We start from the raw sequence: 14555 nt of genomic DNA on the forward strand, positions 1-14555 counted from the left end.
CGTAGTCTCGCTTTCAAGCGTTGGGCTCGTGGGAGATGCTTTCGGTGCCTTGAGCGTGACCACCAGGTCAACACATGCCGTGAGCCCTTCAGATGCATCCGATGTCGTCGTCCTGGTCACCGGGAGCGTTTCTGCCGTGCATGCTTTCCAGCCGATCGTTCTTGCTCTCCAGACGGTCGTGCACGTTCTCCGGACGCAAGTGCTCCTTGTTCGCGGCGCCGCTCTCCGCCCGCACAACCACGTCGTCCATCGGCGTCCCGGAGTTGGGTCGAGGTCGTGTGCCACTCGTCGTCTCCTGCAACATCGCCGCCAAGGCCCTCTCCAAGGTGTTGTGAGGAGTTCAATGTCAACGCCAGTTTGGACTCCCGCTTTCAGTGCCAGCTTTCCTTGCTACGCATGGAGCTCACCCAGTTGGTTGCTACGCGCGTCGAGGAGGCGATTCGCCCCCTCCGTGAGGAGGTGGCAAGCCTCAAGTTGTTGTTGGCACATGTTGGTGTTTCTTTGGAGCCGACGGAGGCATGTTCTTCAGGTGGACATGAGCTCGCCACCGTGCAAGTTTCACTTGCACTTGGCTCCGTTGAGGAGAAGTCATCTGTGGTCGAGGAAGAATATCTCTACAGTTGTTTCTCTCCTCGTGGCAGCCCCGGCCAGTCGCTGCAACCTGTTGTGTCGACTGCCTCGGAGAGCGAGGGCATAGACGAGACCTTGGCCCCGGTGTTGCAGATCACGCCAGAGCGACATGAGTTGCGTGGTGATTCTCCTGCGGTGCCTCCGTTGGCGTTATGCTCTTTTGAGACCTTGGAGGTGGCCACGACACCCCCGCCACCACAGTTGGAGCCTTGCCAGTCCCTCGCCTCTTTGGACTGTGGAGCAGTGTTGGCGCCTAGTTCTGAGGCTCTTTTTGCAAAAGAGCTTTGCGGCTTGCTCGCTAGTTTGGAGGCGGCTAGCCCTGGATATGGCAAGGACATTGACTGCGTCTTGGCGGGAAAGGCCTCGGAGGATTTGATCAGGAGGGTGGAGAAGTCTCTCAAGAAAGTATCTATCAGGAGCATAAGAAGGAAGAGCGCCGGTTGATTAGTTGTTGGACTATTTTTGGTTGTCATGACCGGACGTTGTGCTCTTGGGTGTCGGTTCTAGTTGGTTTAGAGGTTGCATTCTGTTGTTGTTTTTCTCTTGTGGGTGTGCTGTTGGTATGAGCCTGGCCATGTTGTTGTAGGTTTTTGCTCGGTTTTCTCCTAAAAACTGAGCAACTTCTTCTTAATTAATAGACGAGGCAAAGCTTTTGCCTCCGTTTAAAAAAAAAAAACTAATTGGTGCGACGCATCGTGAAACATCTAGAGAGAGAAGAGAACATGCATGTATCTCGCGTCGTCCGTGTTCCTACCCGACGCGACGGTCGCAAAAGGCGAACGGAAACACTGCCCAACCATAATCTGTGACGTGTCATATGAGTCACGTTTGAACAGAAACGGTGGCTAAACATATGTGCGTGCAAGAAACAGTTCTTCAAACGTGCGTGCAAGAAAGTGCCCATGCTTCTCTGCAATGAAACACTGCCTGACGGCGATTGTGAGTTTGTGACGTATCATACGCATTGTGTTGTCCCACGAAACGAGGATTCCCGATACGTACGGTCGTGGCTTGGTGTGGAGAGCTCAGCCTGGGCGTCAAGTTCCCACCCTCTCTCCCGTGCACAAGAAATCTTTTTGATGCCCTTGGGGCTGTAGTGCTGACCATTATGCAGAGCTGGGCCGGAGAAGGCGACGAAGAGCTGCCGGAGAGTATCCAAAAGGGCCGTCTCCTTCATGAAGAAGTGAGTTACATGCGCATCATCATCTTGGGGATGCCCATGACCCCAAGTCCAACACAGAATACAATCTTCCTGGGAAGTGCATATGCATGTGATGTGCGCTTTGGCTTCCTGGGAGGTGGGAACATTTACCCTAGTAAGATTACACGTAGTACAATCTTCTGTGTTTCTTGAATATCAGGTAGTTCCTCCGGCGACACTTCAGTTGCTTAACTATAGAAGAGAAGGAAAAAAAAGAAGAAGAAATTGTGCATTTCTACGTACATACAAACCAAGCAAAAGAATGCTCGAAGCTTACTCTTGATGCGTGATGTGCAGATTGGTACTAGTACACTAGCTGATGGTGAGGACAACGTATGCACAATTTATATGTTCTATGAACGTCGTTTTAACTGCATAGTATATGGGCTGGATGTATTTCTGGTTTGTTGATGTTTCGGATCACGGAAAGGTGAAAAAAGCGTATAGTTCCTGCCTGCAGCGCAAACAACACAATCTAGCTGACACTCCTTTCTCTTTTTTTTTGGTGCAAAATTTATTAAGTGTTGGCCTGATAGAGTGGGCTATGTCACTCCTGCTGAACCACCCAGCAGCCATCAAAAAGGCGCATGCCGAGATCGAAGAATTTGTTGGGCACTCCCGACTCGCCTACCTCACTACCGCTGCCGCACCAGTCTTCTGCAGCCCTCCATCGTTACCCTGCAGCCCCACTACCGCTGCCACACCAGTCTTCTGCAGGCTGTATGATCAGTGCCACAAAATCCTGTGTGGGACGATGCTGCGCGTGGATGCGTACACCATTCACATGGGCCAGGGCCATTTGCTACCTGCAATTAAAAGATACCATCCATTAACCTGCAGATGATCTTTTGCCAGTGTTTGAGAGTATGCCTTCCGAAATGGAGGATAACAACGTGGATGATTGCCATGGTCTTTTGTATTCCTCTAATATTTCATAGTATTGTAAAGATTCAAACTAATGCGGAACAAAACATATCTTGTAAAGATTGCCATGGTCTTTTGTATTCCTCTAATATTTCATAGTATTGTAAAGATTCAAACTAATGCGGAACAAAACATATCTTTTGTATCATGCATGTATGCACTGCAAAATCGTGTGCCATCATTGTGGTTGAATGGTAAAGCTTCATGAAAGGAGTAGATGAATGCCAATCACATGAAGTGAAGGCAAATATAATTGTTGTTCTTAGATTGATTTGATCCCACGTTGGGATTATATAGTACAAGGAGACTTAGCTGCTAAGGTAAATAGATTACAAATAAGGTAGGACTCTTTGAGTCGGTTTGCTCTAGACATGTCCTAACCGTACACGTCTAACCCCCCCCCCCCCCCCCCCCCGCAGTCAGAGCGGGAGCACCGCGGACGTTCAGGCTGGAGCATGGAGAACCTTGTAGGATAACATTGCCAACGGCCGTTGAGTTAGTGTGTCAAAAACTTACAGGCTGGACCAGTGGGGTACCGTCAACCTGAGGCTCTGATACCAACTTGTGACGCCCCGGAACCGGTACCATGAGGATTCCAGCGAACCCGCCGAAATCCGCACGATATCGATTCAGAGACGCCCTCCGACACGACGTGCGCGACGAATCACACACGTGATGCCAGAGGAATTAACACGAGCGGTAACATTACAACAAGTTTACAATAAAGCCCACAAGAAACATATATTACAACAACGACTCCAACGAGTCAAGATACAAATATACAATACAAAGATCCAAATCATACAGAAGATCGAATACGTCCGAGTACGGACAAGATACAAATTGGACTAAGAGTCCTGAAGATAACCAGTGGCGTCCATAACCCTGCCCAGGCCAAGCCGGAAGGGTAACCTCGCTAACGTCGTCTTCATCGAACATAACTTCATACCTGCCCGGTTATGTCCCAAAGAAGCAGCAATAAGTACAGGTTCGTACTTAACAAGACTTCAAGACGTATAAGCATTCGTCAACCAGTCGTCCTTTGTACTTGAGGCACGCAGGGGACTTAGAGGACGCAAGAGGAACGTCATAGGCAGTATGGTGGGGTTAAGCGGCAGCGCGCAAGCACTAAAAAAACCTATAGAGACACTCTACAACAGTCGTCTATCAGAGAAGGTGAGAAAGCGCATAAGCTAGCAGTTCTATACTCTGCAAACATAACACAGCCGATGTGTTCCCCCCTCGCAAGGAAGTACTTACAAAGGCACTCACACGGTTGACAAGTTTTAACCATTTATTATTTAAGTTGTTCTATCTTACTATGCAAGTTATTAGTATTGAAACAACAGGTGTAAGTTGTCTATGGTCGAGTCATACAATTTCAAGTCGTCCATAACCGCGGACGCGGCTTATCGATAAGATTGTAACCCTGCAGGGGTGCCCAAATGTGCCCACACGCACGATCGATCCACTTGCGACAGGTGGATATCACGACTCGCACTCTCCTTCACGACAACAATGTCCAGGAAGCCACCTAACTAAGTTAACCCGTATCGAAGTCCGGCCGTGCTCCGAAGCGGACTTAGCTGTTGCGACTACGGCTTTCGGACGGAAACAGTGCCCGCAGGGTGAATCCATCCACAGCAATACGTACCGCGCCTACGAGCGTGCAAGAGACAACGGGGTTACTAGGCAACAAGGCTTCCCCAAAAGTAACATCATATCATCTGACCACAAAGAAACATGCTTGCACGCCCGGGAGAAACAAAGCATTACGAAACTAATTGTGGCCACTGGACAAAGCTGTAGATTCCGGCAGTGGTCGAGGGGAGACCCGGTAAGCATACCCACGTGTGGTTAGAGCGCTCAGTCTCGGAACAGATAACAAGAACTCGGGGTCCTAGGTTATTTAGGAAACACAAGTGAGCCGTCACAAAACGATCAGCTGACCCACCGATGCCTCCACTAAGCAACTATTAACAAGTAACCATGATGCCCTCAACAGATAACCCGATAAGATAGCAATAACGGTAACGAGATAAAACAGCACTAGCATGCGCTACGACTCGCAAGGCAGACCCGATAACCAAACAATAGCTGTAGGAGGTGGTGGTGGCAATATAGGCTGCTTGAGGTAACAAGTGGATAGGACACGTGACAAGAACGCAACTCAAGGCTAGCATAAGAGAGAAGGCAAAATAAAATAGGTGAGCGACTCCTGCAGAGACAGGAGTATAGGAAATGCTTGCCTATTAAAACTTGCCGAGGAACATCCGGAGAACTCGTCGTATCTCACCACACCACTTCGCGATCCTATCCGGGAAGAAGCAAATGCTGGAACACACATCGGATGCAAAACTTACTACTACGGAAGAAGAACCGGCATGCTCAAGATATGGTATACATGCATGACATGGCAAACATGATGCGGCGATGCAACTTATATCCAATTAAGCGGAATCGGAATCCGGACAAACAATTATTAGGTTCAAGTTGTTTTACTACCCCGCAATTTAAATGTTGATTAACATGGCAACACATGGCATGGGTGAGCTACGGCAAAATTAAATGGAACCGGGATAAAATAACATTCCCGCACAATCCCATATTTAATTATTAGGTGTAACGCTATTTACCCCCGAACACCCACATATGCGATGCAACAAGATGATATGCGATGCAAACATGTATGAAAGATGCAACAGGATCAAAATAGCACATTTAGAAAATAGGGCTTATGGTCGGGGTCTCACGGTACCGGAACAAAAGTGGTCGCCGGGGCGGAGTGGAAGCGGCGGGAGTCGCCGACGTCGAGGAAGTAGTCGAAGCCGGGGTCATCGGATCCATGTCGTCGTCTTCGTGTTGAAGCGGAAGTAGTCGATGCGTCGGACGCCGGGAAGTAGACCTTGGCGGTGAGGCGTCGGTGAAACCAGCGCGGTTGTTGATGTCGAACTTGAATCGGCGCCGAGGTCGGAGAAGCACTTGTCGGAGAGGCGGCGTCGGTGAAGGGGTAGTGGTCGCGTCGGATAGATTGTCTGACAAAACGGACGCGGTCGCCGGAAAGATCGGAGGCCAAAATCATGTGGACATTTTGTTGAACACTTGGCGGCTGCCCAAAACGCGGGACAAAAATCTGGACAAAAAGATGTGCCGCTGCTGTGCGCGGAAAATAGTGGAACTGCTGCCGCTGGGCGTGCGCTGCGCAGGTGGCGGGGCCGGGCGACGTGGAGGAGCTGGCGCGGCGTGCGACGCGCGCTGGCTCGGTGCGTGCGTGTTCCACGCAGATCTCAAGTTCAGCAAAAGTTCTGTTTCAGCTCTACAAGACAAATGGTTCCTCGTCCTTCCTATCAACCCTTTTTCAGCTACAGTTCTGTTCCATACAGGAGCTTCTCTATCTTTTGTATCTGATAGTTTTGCTCAAAGTAACAACCTCCCTATGGAAAGCTTACCGTCTAATCTCTTGGTTCATTCTCCCGGAGGACAAATGTTATCTTCGAAGATAAGTCATGGCAATCAAATTCAGATTGGAAGCCATGTGTTCCTTGCATCCCTCATCGAGCTAAGATCTTCTGGCATTAATGTTATCCTTGGCATGGATTGGTTGAAGGCCAACAAAGTTGTCATTGATTGCATCGAGCATTCAGTTTCCCTTCCTACTTTGACAGGCCACTTGATCTACACACCTTCTCAGACACCTTCCGTTCAGCTCTTTGCTTTGAATCCTAGCTCTCTTCCGGAGCTTGAGTCTATACCGGTGGTTTGCGACTTTCCAGATGTCTTTCCTGAAGAACTTCCAGGTATGCCACCTGACAGGGCTGTTGAGTTCGTCATTGAACTAGAGCCTGGAATAGCTCCTATCTCAAAGCGGCCATACAAAATGGGTCCAAATGAGTTGGCTGAACTCAAGAAGCAGCTTGATGAGTTGCAAAAACTTGGTTTCATTCAGCCAAGCACTTCTCCTTGGGGATGTCCTACCATCTTCGTAAAGAAAAAGGATAAAACTGATCGATTGGTGGTTGACTACCGCCCTCTCAATGAGAAAACGATCAAGAATACATACCTCTTCCTCGCATCAATGAGCTCTTTGATCAGCTTGCGGGTGCAACCGTGTTCTCTAAGATGGATTTGAGAAGCGGTTATCACGAAATCAAAATCCGCAAAGAGGATGTACCCAAGACAGCCTTCAAAACTCGTTATGGCCTCTATGAATACACCGTCATGTCCTTTGGCCTCACTAATGCTCCTGCCACTTTCTCTCGTTTGATGAACTACATTTTCATGGAGTACCTCGACAAGTTTGTGGTAGTCTATCTCGATGATATCCTTGTCTACTCCAAGTCCAATGAGGAGCATGAAAAGCATCTTCGCCTCATCCTCATGAAGCTTCGTGAACATCGTCTTTATGCCAAGTTCTCTAAATGTGAATTCTAGCTTCCTCAAGTCGTCTATCTTGGCCATGTCATTTCCGGAAAAGGCATCGCTGTCAATCCTGAAACCGTCAAGGCAATCGTTGATTGGCTCCCTCCGAAGAATGTCAAGCAAGTGAGAAGTTTCCTCGGTTTGGCAAGTTACTGCCGCCGCTTTGTTGAGAATTTCTCCAAGATCGCCAAACCTCTTACCGATCTCCTGAAGAAAGACAAGAAGTTCCTTTGGTCTCCTCAATGCCAAGAAAACTTTGACCTCCTCAAGCAGAAGCTCACTTCCACACCTGTCCTTGTTCTACCAGATACTTCTAAACCTTTCCAGATATTCTGTGATGCCTCTCTTCATGGACTAGGCGCTGTCCTCATGCAAGAACGTCAAGTTGTGGCGTATGCTTCTCGTCAGTTGAAAAAGCATGAACTCAACTATCCCACACATGATCTTGAGCTTGCAGCCGTGTTACATGCTTTAATAACATGGCGCCAATACTTGTTGGGCAACAAATGTGAGATCTTCACCGACCACAAGAGTCTCAAATACATCTTCACACAACCCAACTTGAACCTCCGTCAAACGAGATGGATGGAGACCATCAAGGACTTTGATCTGTCTATCAGGTACACTCCAGGCAAAGCTAATGTCATGGCTGATGCCCTTAGTCGCAAATCCTATTGCAACAACCTCATGATTCAAGAAAGTCAACCTGCTCTTTATGAAGAATTCAGGAAATTGAATCTTGAGCTCGTTCCCCAAGGCTACCTTGCAAACTTGGTGATCACACAGACTCTTGAAGATAAGATCCGAAAAGGACAGTTGCGAGATATTTGCAGCAAGAACATCAAAGAGAATATGCACAAGCCCAAGTACAAGTCCTTCTCTATCGACGATCAAGGAACTCTGTTCTTCCAAGGTCGTTTTGTTGTTCCGAACGATCCAGCTCTGAGAAACCTCATTCTCAAAGAAGCTCACGACACTCCTCTTTCTATCCATCCTGGTAGCACAAAGATGTATCTCAATATCAAGTCTACCTATTGGTGGACTAGGATGAAAAGGGATGTTGCTCGCTATGTCTCAGAATGTGATGTCTGTCGCCGTGTCAAAGCAGAACATCAGAGACCTGCCGGTGTCCTCCAACCACTGAAAATTCCTGAGTGGAAATGGGATAAGTTTGAGATGGACTTCGTAACTGGTTTTCCAAAGTCTCGCAAAGGCAATGATGCTATCTTCGTGGTGATCGACCGTCTTTCCAAGGTTGCTCACTTCCTTCCAGTCAAAGAGACAATATCTGCTAGTCAGTTGGCTGAGCTCTACACAGCAAAGATTGTTTCTCTTCATGGTGTTCCTTTGGAAATAAGCTCTGATCGCGGAAGTATCTTCACTTCCAGGTTTTGGGCTAGCTTTCAGAAAGCTATGGGAACTAATCTGCTCTTCAGCACAGCTTACCATCCGCAAACGAGTGGGCAAGTCGAAAGAGTCAATCAGATTCTCGAGGACATGCTCCGTGCCTGTGTTATCTCCTTCGGCATGAAATGGGAAGAACGCCTTCCATTCGCTGAGTTCTCTTACAACAACAGCTATCAAGCCAGTTTGGGCATGGCACCTTTCGAAGCTCTCTATGGTCGCAAATGCAGAACACCTCTAAACTGGTCTGAAACTGGTGAAAGGCAAATCTTTGGCCCCGATGTCATCAACGAGGCTGAAGAAAAGGTGCGAATCATTCGTGACAATCTGAAGATAGCACAATCTCGGCAGAAAAGCTATTATGACAGTAAGCACCGTGATATGATCTATCAGCCTGGAGATCAAGCTTACCTCCGTGTTACTCCTATGAGGGGCACTCATCGTTTTGGTATCAAAGGCAAGCTGGCGCCAAGATACATTGGTCCCTTCAAAGTTCTAGCAAAGCGTGGTGAAGTCGCTTACCTCCTTGAACTTCCTGAGAAGCTCTCTAAAGTGCACGATGTCTTCCACGCGTCACAACTCAAGAAGTGCTTCAAAGATCCGGACCGTGCAGTTGATCACGAGTCCATCGACCTCCAAGAAGACCTCTCCTACAAAGAGCATCCCGTTCGGATTCTTGATGAAGCTGAACGTCGTACTCGCAACAACTCTGTCAAGTTCCTCAAGGTGCAGTGGTCGCACCATTCTGATAAAGAAGCAACTTGGGAACGGGAAGATCAACTCCATTCCGAGTACCCGTCCTTCTTCTCTTCTTCCTGAGAATCTCGGGGCGCGATTCCTTCAAGGGGGGGCGTTTGTAACATCCCAAGAGTAATACATAGTTCCTTTTACCTTTTCTTGCATTTATCATGTTGCATTCATGCATTACACCACCTTGGTTTTTACTAAATTGCTTTTGCTTTTGGTTTTCTTTTGTTTGCTTGTGTTCTTCCTCTACCTCTCTCTTGGTTCACCACACTCTTGTGATGTTCCAAGGAAAAGCTAACAACCCCAACCTCCTTCCTCTTTTAACCCTAATACAAAAAGGTCATGCCAAATTTTTCTAAAAATTTGGTGTATCCTTTAATCTTCCTTCCTCTTCAACCTTGTTTACCAACTTGATTTGAATTGGAGATACTCCTCCTCAATAGTTGGTTTATTTTGTAAAGTTTTACAAATTTTTTTGCACATGAAATAATGGAGCTTTCCTCCTTTTAAGCTCTATGTATAAACTCCCTCTTTTATTCTTCTTCTTATCATCACATGTGGCATGGTGGTTTCTTCTCATATTCTCCCCTCTTCAAATAGTCAACCAACCCCTTTTTCTCCAAATTCATAAAACAGTTTTTATTTTGAAACAGAAAATAAAAAGAAGAAAAGAAGAGAGAAAGAAAATAAGAGAAACCCTAACTAAACCCTTTTTCTAACTAACCTAACCCTAACCGGCTGGCCCATCTAATCTAACCCACCAGCCCACCAACTCTCTCTTTTCCTTCTCACCACCGCAGCCCCCCTGGAGGCCCAATACCTCCTTACCTCAATCGGTACGAGGACTCTCTCCTCTCCACCTTTACACGTCGGCTCTTCACACCATATCAGGCAATGGCGACGTCCTGTACCTCCACGTCGCCCTCCTGCCCCATCCTCTGGTCTTCCTTCTTCCTTTTTAAGCACCAGCAGCATCTCCTGGAACCCTAGCTGCTCTACCTCCTTTCCTCTCCAAGCGCCGCCACCTCTCTGTAACTCCACCAAAAACCTACTGAGCCACAGCGCCACCGTCTACCTCCATACCGTCGACGTCATGGACTCCGGCGAGCCTACCTGAGGCGTGGAACCGGACCGCAACGTCCTCCTCTACCTCGACGTCATCTTCACGGAACCGGAGCGCCAAGATCTACGCCACCTCGTCGAGTTCTGCCCGTCTACACCCCGGCCACCTTCTTCTCCTACGTCTCCGTCCACCCTTGCCGCTTCCTCCTCAGCCATCTCCTTCTTCTACGACGCCGGCGAAACCTCCTCTTCTTCCCCTCCTCTTCGGCGAGCCCAGGGTGAGCAACACCACCTCATACACCTCATCGGCATGCCAGTATCACAGATCGAGGCAGGAAACGTTTTTCAAAAACAAAGAAAGTGTGCACTTTTATCTGCTCCACGGCGCCTTTCCGACGAACGCCGCCGGTGACACACACCTCGCCAGAACGCGCCGTCAGCTCCAGTCGATGCACGGCACTGCGGGCTACACCTTTGCTGTTGACATCATCCCAAGGCGATGCTCGCACGCGACGCCCACGTCAACACAAGATCGTGCCGTGAGCAGATCTCGCCACCTTGTCACTGCCGCGGTACCCTTTTTCTCCGGCGAATCACCGGTGCCACCGTCCACCTCAGCTTGCAACGTTTGTACCTCTAGATGCACGGCACCTCAGGCTACATCTTGGTTGTTGAATCATCCAAATCGGCGCAGAAACGACGACGCCACACTCATCCAAAGTTTGGTCCAGAACAAGGGTTTCAGTTTCGCAGTTCATCGCTGATACGCGGGCTAGTCTTCCGACAATCGTCGCCGTCGACTCCGTGCCCCGTTTTCCACCAAACATGTTGCATTCGAAACTTGGCATCTCCACCTTGCTCAACTACACCGGAGTTCCCCCTAGCACCTACTAGATTCGCCACGAGCACGTCTTTAAAAACCGTGCGTAACACTGTCTACAGTAACCGGCGCTGTCACGTCTTCAGTTCGCGGTGTCGTTTTTCAGATAAACACGAGGCACACTTTACCTTATCTGCACCCTGTAACTTGACATGAACCGTAACACACCGCACTGGCTAGCTCCTCTGTCTCACACCGAATCGGCCTGGGATCGAATCCCGCGGGCGCGATTTAAGCCAAACTTTTTGGCGCGCCACGCAGGCAGGCTGACCTGGCTCTGGGCCCCACTGGTCAGCGACCATGTCTAAAACCACCCCGGTGAAAAATGTTTCCCGCCCAATCCTGGCCAATTTCAAAATTCCTTTTTCTTTTCTGAATTTGAAATCTGCCTACAATTCAAACTATTTATTTTTGCACTTTTTGAAACTCAAATTTAACAAACTTTATATCTATCTTGCTCAGAATTTTATGTACTTTCCAAATATGAACTTTGTTTTGGGTTTTGGATTATTAAAAATTGGACATAATTAAAATCTGAATTTAATTGAGTATTATGGCATAATTCATATCTTTAAATCTACAATTCCAAATTCAATAATTTTTATATCTAAATGCATCAGAAAAGTGAGAGGAATTCGAATCTTGCATTATCATGCATCATTGACATCATCCCTGAATTGTTCAATTAAAAATTGCAATAATGAACTAAGTGTTATGTGAGGGTGTTTATCATTTCATGTGACATTGGAGCACCCCACTTAACTTTGCCTTGCACATATCATCTTGCCATGTCACCATGCATCATATTGCGCATTGCATTTACTTGTATTGATTGGTGCTATACTTTCCTTGTATGTGCTATTTGGTTCTTCTCGAGTAGACGCCGACGCAGAGCAGTACGAGCAGGAGTACGAGCACCCCCAGGAGGATCGTGCCTGTGCTTCTACCGCTGATCTGACAGGCGAGCCCACCCCTTCACCTATTTTACATTTTCATGCTCTTTTGATCTATTGCTATCCCTATGTTGCGATTCTGTTGTGTCACGTGTCCTATTCCACCTGTTACCTATATATCCGAGATACACCTCCTCGCCCTACCTATTGTTTGTTGTTTGCCAGCTTTGCGAGTCGTAGGCGAGTTTAGGGTTTCTGTTGATATCTCGAGATGTTCGGGATATCTTGTTGGGATGTTGACACATGTACTACCTTTTCGAAAATGAAGTGGATAACTTTTGTTACAATTAAAATTGCTAAGGGATAATAATATTGCAGAGGCATCGGTGAGCCCCTTTGCGAAAGCATCGGATTTTTGTCTCGCTTGTGTCCCCTAGGACCCGAGTTCTTGTTATCTGTTCTAAGACTGAGCACGCTAACCACTCGTGGGAGGTTTTATCGGGACCCCCCATCACCCATTACCATTTCTCAAGTCTGTTGAAAAGGGGGCCACAACCTTGGTTTTATTTGCCTATGCCATGTATGCCATGCTTTATTTACTGTTGCCTTCGGGTGTTTACTTCCTGTTGCCTTCGGGTGTTTATATTCTGTACTGTACCCCGCGGGACGTTTAGCGAAAGCGTGTGGTTCGCACGCCTAGCCGCCGTCGCAAACCCTGAGTCCGCTTCGGAGTACGGCCGGACTTCGTTACGGGTAGCTTAGTCGGGTGGCCCCCCTAGGCATTCTTGCAGTTCTGGGAACGGTCTTGTTGTGAGACTCCGCCGTAATTAAGCGGGTTCGAGCATGCGTGTATGGTAACATTGGTGCACCCCTGCAGGGTTAAATCTTTTCGGAAAGCCGTGTCCGCGGTTATGGACGACTTGGAGCTGTTTAACTCGATCATAGACAACTTACACCTAATCTTGTCGCTAATAATTTGCTAATAAACTGTGTAGTAAGTTAGCACTACTTCCATGGATACTAAATAAAATTGTCAACTGTGTGAGTGCCTTGTTAGTACCTCTTGGCTAAGGGGGATCGCATTGGCTGGGTTTTGTTTGCAGAGTATAGAACTGCTAGATTATGCGCTCTCTCACCTTCTCTTATAGACGAATGTTGTAGCGTGTCTCTATTGGTTAGTTGCTTTGCTGCCGCTAAACTCCACATATAGCCGGGCGAAGTGTATACCGCCCCCCAGCAAGCATAGCTGGTCTTGTCTCGCAAGTACGTGCCATTTGGTACTTACCCTCGTTTTTCTCTCTCTTTTTCCGGAACCCGCTTTTCGACAAACAGGTACGACAGATGATGAGCAGTACGCAGGAGGCTACTTTGTCGAGTTCACGGACGACGACTTCATCGCGTAGCAGGATCGTTCCTAAGGCAGCAGCCTGTGGCTTGTTGGTTATGGATCCCGCTTGGTTATCTTCAGGACTCTTAGTCCAATTTGGATCTTGTCTGTACTCAGACTATTTGCTACCTCTATGTATGATGTACTGTTGGGATATGTTTCCCTTTTGAGTGTCATTTGGATCTTGCTCGGTAGAGCGTTGCTATATATGAACTTTATTTCCATCTTTTGTGTCGTAGATGGTCATGTTGTGATATTGAATCTGTATTCTACCCTTGTATCCTGTGCACCGTGCGTGTATGTGTGAAGTGCACAGGAAGGTGAAGCACTCAGGCTTGGAAAGCCTAACGTGAGCCTATGAGGTGGGTGTTGTGTGCATGGGCGTGTCGAGCTGTTGCTTGGCCTACCCATAAGCTTGGGAATGCGAGGCGACCTCACGGTCCCTTGTAGTGACCTCATGCACATAAACCCCTCGTACCTGCGCGCTCTGGATTTTCCTACTCCTGGGGCTTACAGACTTGGTATCAGAGCCAGGTTGTCGATACCTCACAAGTTGGTATCAGAGCCTCAGGTTGACGGTACCCCACAAGTTGGTATCAGAGCTCAGGTTGTCGATACCTCACAAGTTGGTATCAGAGCCTCAGGTTGACGGTACCCCACTGGTCCAGCCTGTAGGATAACCTTGCCAACGGCCGTTGAGTTAGTGTGTCAAAAACTATTTTCTGAAATTCGTTGGATAGATCTGATTAGCTCTGAATTTTTCTCCTTATCCCCATTCTTTCTCATCTTACCTATGCGAGTTTTGAGTCTTCTCTCTTATCTGAGTTTTCTGAGTCTTAGGTTCCGACGTGGGTTGGACGATCTTTGCCTTACCCTATTAGGTCCGATCTTCGGAGGATCCCGACGGAAGCGCATCATCAACAGCGGAACAGCGACTTCTTGTCAGTGGTGTCGACCGTTTTACATGGAGCAACAACTCTTGTTAGTGGTGTCGAGAAGATCGCCACG

At 47.9% G+C, this 14555-nt stretch overlaps 1 long non-coding RNA gene across 1 annotated transcript; it reads left to right on the top strand.

Annotated features, from left to right (window-relative positions):
- The first annotated feature begins 11961 nt into the window (after nucleotides 1-11961).
- On the top strand, nucleotides 11962-13771 carry LOC139830953 (uncharacterized). The gene is made up of 2 exons (XR_011744501.1): nucleotides 11962-12228; nucleotides 13493-13771. It is a non-coding gene; the product is annotated as an uncharacterized lncRNA (long non-coding RNA).
- The last annotated feature ends 784 nt before the right edge of the window (nucleotides 13772-14555 follow it).

This window comes from Lolium perenne, chromosome 5 (genome assembly GCF_019359855.2).
Source record: "Lolium perenne isolate Kyuss_39 chromosome 5, Kyuss_2.0, whole genome shotgun sequence".
Taxonomy (NCBI): Eukaryota; Viridiplantae; Streptophyta; class Magnoliopsida; order Poales; family Poaceae; genus Lolium; species Lolium perenne.